The 15,693-nt window shown below is 48.3% G+C and overlaps 1 long non-coding RNA gene across 1 annotated transcript in view; it reads left to right on the forward strand.

The window, feature by feature from the left end:
• LOC119919945 overlaps positions 1-15,303 on the forward strand; it is an 81,100-nt gene extending 65,797 nt beyond the window's left edge. The window contains exon 3 of the long non-coding RNA XR_005447751.1: positions 15,242-15,303. This is a non-coding gene — a long non-coding RNA (uncharacterized LOC119919945). The remainder of the gene's footprint in view (positions 1-15,241) is intronic.
• The last annotated feature ends 390 nt before the right edge of the window (positions 15,304-15,693 follow it).

Here is a 15,693-nt window from a genome sequence, read left to right on the forward strand (position 1 = left end):
CTTCCCTTTCCCCAGTCTTGAATTTGCTGTACTGCCAGCTGGACAGCTTTTGAGCTTGGTTATTTGTTAGTAAAGTCACCCCTAGTAGTCTCTGTCCTGAGGCAGGGGGACAGGCACGAGGACTGTAAGCTTACTATGGGCAGGGAACATCTCTGTTTTATTGTTGTATTGGACCCTCCCAAAATCTTAGTACAGTACTTTGCACACGATAAGTGCTCAATAAATACAATTGACTAACTGACTGACCCTAAATCAGTTATAGGCCTGGCCCACCGAGGGCTCCCATCTGTGCTGAGGGGAAGGGAAAGAAACCTACCTTGATAATGAAATGAAGTCTCAGGGAGGAGATGGAATTGGGCCCAGGGCCTCTTAGAAGTCCTATCTAGGTGAAAACTGGTTTTCTTAGGGCCACACGAGTTGATTGGGTATTAGCTCACAGGCCTGAGAGTCAGGTCAAGGGTTCTAATCCCCCTTCCACCGCTTGTCTGTTGTATGGCCTTGGGCAAGTCACTTAACTTCTGTGTGCCTCAGATCCCTCATCTATACAATGGGGATTAAGACTATGAACGCTATGTGGGACAGGGACTCTGTCCAACTCAATTATCTTGTCCCTACCCTAGCACTTGAAAACAGTGCCTGGCACATAAGCACTTAATACCATTAGAGAAGCAGCATGTCTCAGTGGAAAGCGCACAGGCTTGGGAACCAGAGGTCATGGGTTCTAATCCTGGCTCTTCTGCTTGTCTGCTGTGTAACTTTGGGCAAGTCACTTAACTTCTCTGGTCCTCAGTTACCTCATCTGTAAAATGGGGATTAAGACTGTGAGTCCCCCCCAACTCCAGAGACAACATGATTACCTTGTATCCCCCCAGTGCTTAGAACAGTGCTTGGCACATAGTAAGCACTTAACAAAAGCCATTATTATTATTATTATTACCATTATCATTATTATTCCCCAGTCCCCTCTAAACACCTACAGTCCACCTCCCCCCCAACACACTCCTTTTATAGCCTCCATTTCCCCTCCCCTTCAGCATACATTCATTGATTGAGTCCCCCTCCTTTCATTCATTCCTCCCTTCTTCCCTCCCTCTCCTTTCCTTTTCAAATTTGCCCTGGGCAGGAAAGTGAAGTTTGTGGGATTTTGAGTGGGCCAGTTTACAGGATTGCCTTCATCAGTAAACTCTAAATGGGACCCATTTGCTTTGTTGGCCTTGAACTGGTTTTTGGTATCACTGCTCTTTTAGGGGAGGGTTTGGTATCCATTTCAGGTGGGTTATTTTACACACACACACACACACACACACACACACACACACACACACACGAACACACACACACACAGAGGCGCGCATGCTCAGAGCCTGGAAGGATCCTCTCCTCAGAGCGCCGCCATAGACGCCCAGGACTCCGTTCCCGAGAGGCCCGCCTGCCCACAGTGCCCCCACAGACGCCCCCTGCTTCCACCCCCCTACCACTTAGGCGACCTTCCTTAAAGTGCCCCTCATCCCCCCCTTCCTGGTCCAGTCCTGACTGACTCTACCCCGCCCCCAGGTAAGAAGCCCTTGTTAGCACCATGTTACATTAACGATAACCTTATTTGCACCTACTCAGCCCTCCCATGCTAGTTGACTGTTCGCTCCTCTCCCCAGGTATCTCTGCTCCCTGACCCCCCTTAACAGGCCCACCCTACTCCAGCACTTAATAATTTGTATCTGCTCTCTGTGACATCATTATCTCCCAATTTTATTATTGCCATAGCATATTGATTGTTTAACTACACTCTGTGATGCCATCGCCTACTTATATCATTGCTACTGTTTTATTGCTTCTGCATCTCAATTGTTAACCTCCCGCTGTACTGTCACTCGCCCTGCTGACCTCACCATGAACTTTCAATTCCCTTGCTCCCAACTGCCATTCCCATTCCTCACCTTCCCCTTCCCCTCTCCCACCCAGCTTTTTCCCTCTCTCTCACCCACCAAGACCTCTCCCCCTCACCCCCTACCAAGGATCCCTCTGTACCAGCGCCAGTCCTCCACTCCTCCCTCCCAGCCCCCTCCTTCCCCTTCTCCCCGCCCCCACCCCTCCCAGTTCTCCTTTCCCATCGCCACCCCCCTTCCCACTCTCCCCGCCCGGGCCCCCACCAACTCATCCCAATCCAAACACTCCCCACCCCTCGCACCCTTCCCCCTCCCTCCCCTCCCTCGACAGCTGCTGCCAGGTGTGGCCTCTGGAACCCCCGCTCCGTTTTAAGTAAGATCCCTTTCATCCTGGACCTATTCCTTTCCAGCTCTCTACTCCTCCTCGCCCTAACGGAAACATGGCTGTCTCCAGACGACACGGTCTCTTCCGCTGCTCTCTCGAGTGGAGGCCTTTTCTTCTCCCATTCCCCCAGACTCACTGGAAAAGGAGGAGGTGTCGGTTTCCTTCTCGCCCCCCAGTGTCGCTTTCGCACTATCCCTCCTCCCCCTTCCCTTCCCTTCCCTTCCTTTGAAGCCTGCATTATTCGCCTCTACCACCCCCTCCAGATTCTTGTAGCCGTCATCTACCGCCCTCCCGGCCCCACTTCCAACTTCTTTAACGACTTTGACCCCTTCCTCACCTTCCTTCTCTCCTTCTCCATGCCCACTCTGATCCTCGGAGACTTCAATATCCACATGGATATCACTGAGGACTCCTCTGCCACCTGCCTTCTATCTCTCCTTGACGCTGCCAGCCTCTTCCTCCACCCCACCTCACCCACTCACCAACTTGGTCATACCCTCGACCTCATCATCTCCTACCGCTGCACTGTGTCCTCCCTCACCAACTCTGAAATCCCTCTCTCTGATCATAATCTTCTCACCTGCCTCCTCACTCACACTCCTTTCCCCTGTAAATCCGTATTACTCCCTCACAGAGATCTCCGCTCTCTGGACCCCACACATCTTTCAGAGTGCCTCACACCCCACCTCGCTGCCCTCTCCTCTCTACCCAGTCTTGATGATCAGATTACTGCTCTCAACTCTACCCTTTCTACTCAGCTAGACTCACTCGCTCCCCTTTCCCTTCGCCGCTCTCGTACCACTAACCCACAGCCCTGGATCACTGCCACTGTCCGCCTCCTTCGCTCTTATGCTCTCATCCTCCCTTCAAAGCGCTACTGAGAGCTCACCTCCTCCAAGAGGCCTTCCCAGACTGAGCCCCCTTTTTCTCTCCTCCTCCCCATCCCCCCTGCCCTACCTCCTTCCCCTCCCCACAGCACCTGTATATATGTTTGTACAGATTTATTACTCTACTTATTTTACTTGTACATATTCACTATTCTATTTATTTTGTTAATGATCTGCATTTGTTCTCTTTCTCCCCCTTCTAGACTGTGAGCCCACTGTTGGGTAGGGACTGTCTCTATATGTTGCCAACTTGTACTTCCCAAGCGCTTAGTACAGTGCTCTGCACACAGTAAGCGCTCAATAAATACGATTGATTGATTGATTGAGCTGCCGAACGCTGCTGGCGAAAGTCTAAACACCATGCCAACCTCGTTCACTTCAAGTTTATCCTTTCCTGCCTTAACTCTGCCCTCTCTTCTGCCAGACAAAACTATTTCTCCTCCCTTATTGACACCCATGCCCATCACCCCCGCCAGCTCTTCTGTACATTCAACTCCCTTCTCAGGCCCCCGGTTCCTCCCCCTCCTCCTTCCCTCACCCCCAACGATCTGGCCTCCTACTTCATTAACAAAATTAAATCCATCAGGTCCGAACTCCCCAAAGTCACTTCCCCCTCTTCTCCAACCCCCCGGCTCTCAACACTCTCTGCTACTCTCCCATTCTTCCCAGCAGTATCCTCAGAGGAGCTCTCCTCCCTCCTCTCAAGTGCTACTCCGGCCACCTGTGCTTCTGACCCCATTCCCTCTCATCTCATGAAATCTCTCGCTCCATCCCTTCTCCCCTCCTTAACTTCCATCTTCAATCACTCACTCTCCACTGGTTCCTTCCCCTCTGCCTTCAAACATGCCCATGTCTCTCCCATCCTAAAAAAACCCTCTCTTGACCCCACCTCACCTTCTAGTTATCGCCCCATCTCCCTCCTACCATTCCTTTCCAAACTCCTTGAACGAGTTGTCTACACGCGCTGCCTAGAATTCCTCAACAACAACTGTCTCCTCGACCCCCTCCAGTCTGGCTTCCGTCCCCTATGTTCCACGGAAACTGCCCTCTCAAAGGTCACCAATGACCTCCTGCTTGCCAAATCCAACGGCTCCTACTCTGTCCTAATCCTCCTCAACCTCTCAGCTGCCTTCGACACTGTGGACCACCCCCTTCTCCTCAACACGCTATCTGACCTTGGCTTCACAGACTCCATCCTCTCCTGGTTCTCCTCTTATCTCTCCGGTCGTTCATTCTCAGTCTCTTTTGCAGGCTCCTCCTCCCCCTCCCATCCTCTTACTGTGGGGGTTCCCCAAGGTTCAGTGCTTGGTCCCCTTCTGTTCTCAATCTACACTCACTCCCTTGGTGACCTCATTCGCTCCCACGGCTTCAACTATCATCTCTACGCTGATGACACCCAGATCTACATCTCTGCCCCTGCTCTCTCCCCCTCCCTCCAGGCTCGCATCTCCTCCTGCCTTCAGGACATCTCCATCTGGATGTCTGCCTGCCACCTAAAGCTCAACATGTCGAAGACTGAACTCCTTGTCTTCCCTCCCTAACCTTGCCCTCTCCCTGACTTTCCCATCTCTGTTGACGGCACTACTATCCTTCCTGTCTCACAAGCCCGCAACCTTGGTGTCATCCTCGACTCCGCTCTCTCATTCACCCCTCACATCCAAGCCGTGACCAAAACCTGCCGGTCTAAGCTCCACAACATTGCCATGATCCGCCCTTTCCTCTCCATCCATACTGCTACCCTGCTCATTCAAGCTCTCATCCTATCCCGTCTGGACTACTGTATCAGCCTTCTCTCTGATCTCCCAACTTCGTTTCTCTCTCCACTTCAATCCATACTTCATGCTGCTGCCCGGATTATCTTTGTCCAGAAACGCTCTGGGCATATTACTCCCCTCCTCAAAAATCTCCAGTGGCTACCAATCAATCTGCACATCAGGCAGAAACTCCTCACCCTGGGCTTCAAGGCTCTCCATCACCTTGCCCCCTCCTACCTCACCTCTCTTCTCTCCTTCTACAGCCCAGCCTGCACCCTCCGCTCCTCTGCCGCTAATCTCCTCACCGTACCTCCTTCTCGCCTGTCCCACCATCGACCCCTGGCCCACGTCATCCCCGGGCCTGGAATGCCCTCCCTTTGCCCATCCGCCAAGCTAGCTCTCTTCCTCCCTTCAAGGCCCTACTGAGAGCTCACCTCCTCCAGGAGGCCTTCCCAGACTGAGCCCCTTCCTTCCTCTCCCCCTCGTCCCCCTCTCCATCCCCCCCATCTTACCTCCTTCCCTTCCCCACAGCACCTGTATATATGTATATATGTTTGTACATATTTTTTACTCTATTTATTTATTTATTTATTTATTTTACTTGTACATATCTATTCTATTTTATTTTGTTAGTATGTTCGGTTTTGTTCTCTGTCTCCCCCTTTTAGACTGTGAGCCCACTGTTGAGTAGGGACTGTCTCTATATGTTGCCAACTTGTACTTCCCAAGCGCTTAGTACAGTGCTCTGCACACAGTAAGCACTCAATAAATACGATTGATGATGATGATGATGATTATGCAGAATGATGTAATCCCACTGCTGGAGTAGCTTCCCTGAGGGGAGAGGAGAAGAAAGGCTCATAGCCAAGAAGGAAAGCCAAAGCTTAGCCTATGCATTAAATCTACAATCCTGAGTTGATTCTAGGAAATAGTCGTGTGCTCCAAATGACTACATAACTGACTGCCTACATAATTCCTCTGACTCCAGAAACTAGAGATTTCTCCAGTCAAAAATATTTTTGAGAAACAAGACCAAGAACAGTTGACATTGAACCATTGTGTTTTGAAAGATGAATATTTACGTTCATAGCAGTTCAGCTGGTGGTCATACTATTCCTCATCAGGTCCCTTTTTTGAGGCAAACAAGTAGGAGTCACCTAAAGTCTCTCTGGTGCTAATCAGAGAGCATTCTTGGGTGAGAGCCGCAGTTTGAGGGTGGTTTCGGTGTAAGGAGTATGAAGCTTTCTTGAAGGAATTCCCTAATCTTTTCCTTCCCAACATTACCTCCCCCACTTCCCTGAAGCCTTCCCAGATTAGTCTCATCTGGTTCTGGCCATTCTAATCACTCCAATCTAAACAGTAGAAGCTAATCGATTCTAAACAAAACTTGGATATCTGCAAAGTGCTATGCCATCACAGTTGATAACACCACCACCCTCCTTGTCTCACATAAATCATAGAATTTCCCTTGACTCATCCCTTTCTTTCAGTCCCCATTTTCAGTCTGCCACTAATCCTGTTAATTCTTCCTCCACAACATTGCCCCTCACTTGCCAAATTACCACAAAACTAGTCCAGGTACATGTCATATGCTACCTTGACTACTTCATCAACCTCCTCACTGACTTCCCAATCTCCTGCCTCTCCCCTCTCCAGTCCATACTTCATTCTGCTCCCCAGCTCATCTTTCTAAACCATTTTTCATGGTATTTGTTAATAATAATGATGATGGTGGTATTTGTTAAGTGCTTACTATGTGTCAAGCACTGTTCTAAGCACTGGTGTAGATACAAAGTAATCAGGGTGTCCCACATGGGGCTCACAGTCTTAATCCCCATTTTCCAGATGAGGGAACCTCTGACTCCCAAGCCCTTGCTCTTTCATCATCATCATCATCATCATCATCAATCGTATTTATTGAGCGCTTACTATGTGCAGAGTACTGTACTAAGCGCTTGGGAAGTACAAATTGGCAACATCCGCTGCTTCTCTTAAGTACTTACTCTGTGCCAGACACTATACTAAATGCTGAAGTAGATACAAGATAATCAGGTTGGATTATAGTCAGGGACCCTGACCCACATGGGGCTCACATTCTTAATTCTCAGTTTACAGATGAGGTAACTGAGGCAGAGAAGTTAAGTGATTTGCTCAAGGTCACACAGCAGACAAGTGTTGGTGTCAGGATTAGAACCCAGGACTTTATGACTCCATGCACATGCTCCATTCACTAGCCCACACTGCTTTTCTGAACACTCTCCTGAACACTACTCCTCACTCCCCAATAGACTCCAATTGTTGCCCATCATAAGGTACTCAATCAGCTTTCTCCTCATTGTTTATCTTCTCTTCTCCCACTACATTCCACTTCACACACTTCAGTCTTCTCAAGTCAATCTATTAACTGTGCCTTGTTCTTCTTTCTGCTGCCAACATCTTCCTTGCATCCTCCCTCCTCCCCTTCACATTTGGTAGACCACTACTCTCTCCATCTTCGAGGCCCTTCTGAAATTACATTTTCTCCAGAAGGTCTTCCTCGCTTAATATCTTAACACCCCACCCAAATTATGCCTAAGTTCCACTTTAACACTTTTTTAATGGTATTTGCTAAACATTTATTATGAAACAGACACTGTTCGAAGCACTGGGGCAGATAAAAGCTAATCAGGTTGGATACAGTTCATGTCCCACATGGGGCTCATTTTACAGAAGAGGTAGCTGAGGCTCAGAGAAATGTTCAAGTGACCTCTCCAAGTGACAGATTTATCCAAGTGACAAATGACCTCTCCAAGGTCATACAACAGACAAGTGGTGGAACCGGGATAAACACTTCCATGTTGCTTAAACCCTTGGGTACACACACCTTCAGTAGCATTTATGAATGTGCATATTATTATACTTTATTACTTACTCCTATATGCAAGTTATTTAAGTGTCTGTCTCCTCCACTACCTGTACCTTAAGAGAGGTGATCATGTCTACCTACTTCCAAGTGTTTTGCCAAATATTTGGTACAGTGGTCTGCTCACAGTAGGTGCTAAATAAATACTACTGATTTATTGGTCAAGATATTCCCTGAATAATCTCCATTTCCAGATCAGTTCATCCCCAGCTCCCTCCCCGCCCAGATTCCCCCAACTTCCACACACACACACACACACACACACACACACACACACACAAATATGTGCATGCCTGTCTCCCCCATTAGATTGTAAATTCAAGGCAAGGACCATATTTTTATCTGGTACACATTTCCAAGTGTCTATTAGAGTACTCCGCCCACATAAGCACTCTCAAAATACTGACAATAGTGTTAGAACGCAGTTTTCTTGAGTAATTAAAAAGTTCTGTCTATAGCAGTGGGAATAAACTATCTAATCTTGTGCCTTATGGTAGAAGCTATCATATGTACACCAAAGATAATTCCAATTGTATCTCCCTGAAATGCATTGAATCAATCACTTATATTCTGGCTTCATATAACATCATGTGGTCTGATGTTGCTCAGTATCTCTATAAAATGAATGGAAAAGAAGTGGATAAATTTAAAGGGCAAAGAATGTGGTAGGAACGGTTTGTTATTAACAGATGTGTGGAGATTCAGCCCTAACCTAGCAGAGAATTGTCACGCATCGCCATCTCCTGGTGATCTAGGGAAAATTTCTTGGCGGAAGGAGCTCAAGAATTTGTGAAGTCTTCACTTCAGAATGAACCAAACCATCTTCTACTACTACTACTACTACTAATAATAATAATGACATTTATTAAGCGCTTACTATGTGCAAAGCACTGTTCTAAGCTCTGGGGAGGTTAAAGGTATGTAAGACAGTGAAGAGAAAGAATAATTAAACCAAGTGGAAGTGTCAATACAAATTATTTCAAAGAGTTTCTGAGAGGAATGCTGCATAAAGAAATCTGAATTGGACACTACGTAAAGGTAATACCAAGTCTTGCAGAAAGAGGACAATCAGTCAATCAATCATATTTATTGAGTGCTTACTGTGTGCAGAGCACTGGACTAAGCTTTGCAGAGTCGGTAGACATTTTCTCTGCCCACCAGGGGCTTACAGTCTAGAGGGAAGCTTACAGTCTACGGGACAGAAAGCCTATTTTTGATAGATTAACTCATTCAGTCATTCATTCATTTGTATTTAATGAGCAATTGTATATGCACAAGGTCTTTGGGAATTTTCAGTCTAGTGGGGGAAACACTAGTGTAGGCTCCCTGTGGGCAGGGATCGTGTCTACTGACTCTGTTGTACTTTCCTAGGTGCTTAGTACAGTGCTCTGAACTCAGTAAGAATTCAGTGCATAGCACTGATTGATTGAAAAATGCAGATCGAAATTATAGTTGCAAAAAGAAAAATATACATTAAGTTGGTAACAGTATGAATATGTAAAATGAAATAATAAGTAGAGTATGTACATCAATATAAAGCAAAGTCCCATGTGAATTTTTTCACCAGTTTTTAAATATATATTTATATGTTTTTAATCCATATTTTGTATCTTGGGAATGCATTAGTGCACTTTATTTCTGTGTGAAACCATTTAGTGCTTTTTTATAATTCTATCACTATATTCATTGAACCTATTAATACTGCTATCAGGACTTCAGCAGAGTACATACATGCTAAGGGTGGCTAACGGAGTGACAAGATCAAACATGGTGCTGTGTAATAGGGAAATTCCTCCTGGAGGAGGTAGGTTTTCAGGAGGGCTTTGTTAATGAGGAGTACTATGACCTGAGGAACTTGAAGTGGGAGGGCTAGTTTGAGGGAATAACATGAGCAGGGGTCAGAGGTGAGAGCGTTGTGGGCGAGCTGCTAGAAGAAGGTTTGCTTGGGAGGAGCAATGAATGTGAGCTGGAGAGTAGGGGTGAAGAGGGCAGTTAGGAAAAGAGTCAGCTGCTGGAGGACTTTGAAGTCTTTAATCTTCTACTTGACTCAGTAGTAATGGTATTTGTTAAGTACCTGTTATGTGCCATGCTCTGTATGAAGCACTGGGGTGGATACAAGCAAATTGGGCTGGACACTGTCTCTGGCTCACGTGGGACTCACAGTCTCAATCCCCATTTTATAGATGAGGTAACTGAGGCCCAGAGAAGTGAAGTGAATTGACAAAGGTCACACAGCCGACAAGTGGCAGAGCCAGGATTAGAACCCATGACCTTCTGATTCACAGGCCTGTGCTCTATTTACTATGCCACGCTGCTCCCATGTAGTGGATGGGGAACCAAATGATCACCTTTCTTCCTCTATCACGCTGAATGACTCTGATGGGAGTTCCAGTGTCTGCCATTTTCTTTAACTTGTTGGAGAGCCAAAGTGATACCTTTAGGCTACTGGAGCTGGGGCTCTGTGCTGGGAACTGGTCCTGTCTGACTTGACCATGGGACTGAGAAGACCCAGGGCCCTTTATTCTATCACCAGGTCAAACCTCCATGTGCCCACGGTTCTGGCTGCGGGATCACCCTGCACATTCTCAACCCCCAGAGAAGCACTTAGGACAGGGCCCTGCACATAGTAAGCGCTCAGTATATAGGATTGAATGAATGAAGGATCTCTTCTTATGAGAAGCAGTGTGGCTCAGTGGAAAGCACCCGGGCTTGGGAGTCAGAGGTCATGGGTTCTAATCCCGGCTCTGCCGCTCATCAGCTGTGTGACTTTGGGCAAGTCACTGAACTTCTCTGTGCCTCAGTTACCTCATCTGCAAAATGAGGATTAAGGACTGTGAGCCCCACGTGGGACATGCTGATTACCTTTTATCTCCCCCCGTGTTTAGAACAGTGCTTGGCACATAGTAAGCGCTTAACAAATACCAAAATTATTATTATTCCGTGATTGACAGTGGTGGCTTCTGGGGATAGTAATAATAATTGTGGTATTTGTTAAGCGCTTACTATGTGCCAGTCACTATACTAAGAACTGGGGTGGATCCAAACCATTTAGGTGGGACACAGTCCCTGTCCCATGTGGGGCTCACAGTCTCAATCTCCATTTTCCAGACAAGGTAATTGAGGCCCAGAGAAGTAAAGTGACCCAAGGCTAAGTGACCCAAGGTCACATAGCAGACAAGTGGCAGATTGGGATTAGAACCCATTGCCTTCTGACTCCCAGGCCCGTGCTCCATCTATTAAGCCATGCCAGATCTATTTCAGGAGGAGGAGGATCATGTGTGAATTAGTGTGTCCATCCTATTCTTCTCTGAGAAATAGAGTCATGTGGATTCCTAGCTGAGATTGAGTCAGCAGAGGTGCAGATGGAAGGATGAATCAAGTTTATTGGTTTGTTTTTTTTACTAGAAACTGAATTCTATACAGTGTGTAGTTCTGAACCTCCAATCTCTGGAGAACAAATCCCTTCTGGGGATGTGAGGAGGGGATGGGCAAGTGTTAGTAGGGCAGAGTGTAGCAGTCAGTTTAGCTGCAGTTGTCTGGGTGTCCACTTCACCAAGTTGGGCTTGGGGTGAAGAGTGGTAAAATGTGTTGGTAAAGCTAGTTTGCTTCTGCTTCCTCCCCTCCCTTCCCCACCACCTCCTAGCTTTGAAAACTGTTTTTTTTTCCTTGAAACAGATATGCTCCCGATCAGACCTTCAGAATCAATAATGCATAATAATAATAATAATGGTATTTGTTAAGCACTTACTATGTGCAAAAAGCACTGTTCTAAGCGCTGGGAAGGTTACAAGGTGATCAGGTTGTCCCACGGGGGGCTCACAGTTTTAATCCCCATTTTACAGATGAGGTAACTGAGGCACAGAGAAATGAAGTGACTTGCCCAAAGTCACCCAGCTGACAGTTGGCAGAGCCAGGATATGAACCCATGACCTCTGACTCCAAAGCCCGGGCTCTTCCCACTGAGCCACGTTGCTTCTCTGAAGCACGTGCTTCAAGACCAGGGTGCACAGCTCTACGTGTCCATCAGCTGGGTCCAGAGGAGAAGCTCCTGTGCCAGCTCACTCCCGTGAGACCAAGGTTCTCATGGGAACTGCCCATCTCCTGAGGAGGCTTTAGGGAGTCCTGAGTCCTGCCTTCCACCCTCCCCGCCGACCCATTCCAAGTCCAGCCTGCTCAAAGCTCTACTGCCACAACCACCTGGAAGCACTTAGCTCAGGGCAGAATGGCCAAGGGGAGAATCTAATTTTTACTACTCATTCTACAGAAAGTGCTCAAAGCATCTCTCCAGCCTTGAGGCCCATCTTCCTAATGTGGGCAGAGGTCAATTCCCAGACGTGCCCTGCTGTCAAGATGGAGCCTTGGGTGGCATAGTCCTCCAAAAGGAAAGGAAGAGAGCATGTGTATATGTGTGTATATGTGTGTGCCTGTGTGTATGAACGATAGCCTTAGCTTAAAGGGGAGAAGAGTGATAAAGGGGCTGCCAAACCCAGCACAGGGGTTGGGGCCCTGTGCAGGGCACAAGTTCTGTTTGACTTGACTGTAGGATTGAGAAAATCCAGGGCCCTTCATTCTGTAGACAGGTCCAACCTTCCTGAGCCCCGTCCTGCCTGTGGGGCCACCCTGCATATCCTCAGCTCCACAAAGGAATAAACACTTGTCCGACAAGGACACTTCATGGCAGACAGTGGTGGCTTCTGGGGATCTATGTCAGGAGGACACGGTGATGATTAGTGCTTCCACTCCATTTGTCTTTGTGAAGCAGAGTTGTTTGGGCTCCTAAGAACAAGTCACCAGAAGTGCAGGTGGGAGAGCAGAAAGTAGGTACTGTACTAGAAACAGCTCTATTCAGTCGGCAGTTCTGGACTTGCAGTCCCTGTAACATGAACCTTTCCTGGGGATCGGAGGAGTCGGGATTGGGTCCGTGTTAGTAGGGCAGAGTGTAGCAGCAACTTGGCTCTAGTTGTCTGGGTGTTCACCTAACCTCTTATGTGGGGAAAAATGTTGGAGAAATCAATCAATTGATCAATGGTATTTATTGAGAGCTTACTATGTGCAGAGCACTGTTCTAAGCCCTCGGGAGAGTACATCACAAAGGAATTGGCAGACCCCTTCCCTGCCCATAATGTGTGCTTCCCCTTCTCCATCTAGAAGGTGAGATGCACATTAAGGTGAATAATTTATCATAAATAATTTAAAGAAAGTAAGTTTTCAGCAAACCCCTACAGCTCCCTCTCCAGATGAGGACACTGTTATTTCCTGGCAGCTGATGTAGTCATCACCTATTGACAGAAGGCAGGATGGGGGAACGAGGACCCTCAGCATCACTAATCCAGGTTCCTCAGTTTTACATGTCCATTGATTGGGGCCAGTGGAGAATCTCCAGTGCCGCCTTGCTCCCATGAGAGTACGGATCCTCTTCCCGATCCCCAGAGGAGGCCTTTCTGGTGAGTCTCAAGACCCCTAGTTCTGGGTCCAGTTGGCTCCAAGGTCTGGGAGGAAAGCCCCAGAGGACTCCTCCTCCAGCAGTGCACAGGTTGGGGTTGGATGACCACGGGGAGAATCTGACTGGCTACTGCTCCCTCTGCAGAGGCAGCTCATCACAACTACCCACACTTGAAGTTTGTCCTGCTGCACTTGGAGGCAGTTAGGTCAATTCCCTTATGTATCCTACCATTGAAAGATTGGAGCTCTGTAATGCACTTCCACTCAAAGGGAAGGTGTGGGGTGTGTGTGTGTGTGTGTGTGTGTGTGTGTGTGTGTGTGTGTGTGTGTGTGTGCGCCAGCACGCAAGCGCGCAGGCTTGCATATGTACATGAAAGATGGGGTTAGCTTTGGGGAGAGTAATGAGGATGGCGGTGCTACTGTCAGCAAGAAGGCTGGTTCTGGGCTCAGGAACTGGGGCCCTGTGCAGGGAGCTGGCTTTGGCTTGACCAACTGAGCAGACCCAGGGCCTTGCACATCCATGTCCACAAGTGGGGACCCCCTCCCTGTCTGATAGTGGTAGCTCCTATGGGAGTGGGGACCCCTCCCTCTACTTCCCCCATGTCCACAGCAGTATATTTCCCAACTCTCATCCTTGTGGAGAGATGGAGCCAGGAACTGTGCTGCCAGGTCTAAGGGAAGGTGTTGTTTGTAGCTGTGAATGTTTGTTTTTGAATTTGCAGGCTTAAAAGTTCGTCTCTGGAGGAGGAGGAGAGAGAGGAGAGGGTTGTCTCAACCAGTACAGAGGCTGGTACTGGAAACAGGGCCTGGGACTCTGTGCAGGGAATTGGCTCTGTCTGACCAGAAGACCTGAGGCCCTTAATTCTGTTGATGGACCAAACCTCCCTTTGCCCACAGTCCTGTGTCCAGGCTCACCTTGCACATCCTCATCCCTAGAGGAGGGACATTGTGGGCTTGACAGTGGTGGCTTCTGTGGGTCTAGTGTCAGGAGTAGGACAGGGCAGCATTAGTAGGTCCACCTTCTTCTGCTCTGAGGAGCAGAGCCGTGTGGACTTCAGTTCTAGAGTGATTCAGTGGGAGTGCTGGAAGAAAGAAATAAAAGACTGAATTCATTCATTCAATTGCATTTATTGAGTGCTTACTGGGTGCTGAGCACTGTACTAAGCACTTAGGAGAGTCCAACAGAACAATGAACAGATACATTCCCTACCCACAACAAGCTTACAGTCTAGAGGATGAGCTTGTGCCAGGCACTATATTAAGCTCTGGGTCAGGTACAAGCTCAATTAATTGTATTTATTAATAATAATAATAATGATAATAATGATTGTAGTATTTGTTAAGTGCTTACTGTGTTGGAGACATTTCACTAAGCTCCGGAGTGGATTCAACCAAATCAGGTTGAACACAGTCCCTGTCCCACATGGAATTCTGTCCAGTCTGTAGTTGTTCTGGGCCTACAGTCCCTGGAGAATGTCTAATGGACTTGGGAATCTGAAGATGGGCTTGGGTAAGGGTTTAGAGATGCAGGATGTTGTAGTCTGCTTAGCTGCAGCTGTCAAACCTCATATCTCCTGGGTAATCCATGTTTTGAGAGAGACTCACGTTTGCAAAACTAGATTGTTTCTAATCCACTGTCTCTCCCTTTCTATCGGTGGAATAGTCCTTCCGGAGAGCAAAACATCTGAGGGATGTGGTTTTTAGCTGCCAAAGGAGGGCAGGGTGGGGAGGCTCGTGCTTCCACAACCACTAGTCCAGGCCCATCTCCTGAGGCCAGATCTCACAGCGCCAGGCATTGACCAGAATGGTCCGAGAAGCTTCCGTGCTGCCCCTCTCCTTTCAGACACCCTATCTCTGAGTCCCCCAGTTCCATGTCCAGCTAGCTCCAAAACCTCAGAGGAAGCACCACAGCCCTTGTTTCCCTGACAGAGCACAGCTCAGGGTCGGATGACCAAGGGGCAGCTCTGACAGTCTCTTCCTCTCCACAGAGGCCACTCGACGCATCTCCCCAGCTGGTGGAGTCCTTCCCTGTGGCGCGGGCACTGTGAGGTCTGTCCCCAGATTCACCTTGCTGTTGATGGATGGAGCCAGACCTGCACTGCCATGTGAAAGGGAAGGTGGTGTCTGTTTGCATGCATGATGGGGTTACCCTAAGGGGAAGAAGAGTGAGGAGGGGAGATGCTGTTCTTGGGAAGGAGGCTGGTTCTGGAAACAGGGGCCGGGGCTCTGGGCAGGGAACTGGTCCTATCTGAATTGACTGGGACCGAGGAGCCCCAGGGCCCTTAATTCTATAGATTGCACTCAGGGCCCTGTGTGCACATCCTCAGTATTAGGAGGAGGTACCTTTCCATGACTGATGGTGGCTTCCTCTGGGGAAGAACGGCGGGGGGGTGGGGGGGGGGCGTGCAGGGGGGAAGGCAAGAGGCACAGGGTCAGAAAT

This window comes from Tachyglossus aculeatus, chromosome X1 (assembly GCF_015852505.1).
Source record: "Tachyglossus aculeatus isolate mTacAcu1 chromosome X1, mTacAcu1.pri, whole genome shotgun sequence".
NCBI classification, from domain to species: Eukaryota; Metazoa; Chordata; class Mammalia; order Monotremata; family Tachyglossidae; genus Tachyglossus; species Tachyglossus aculeatus.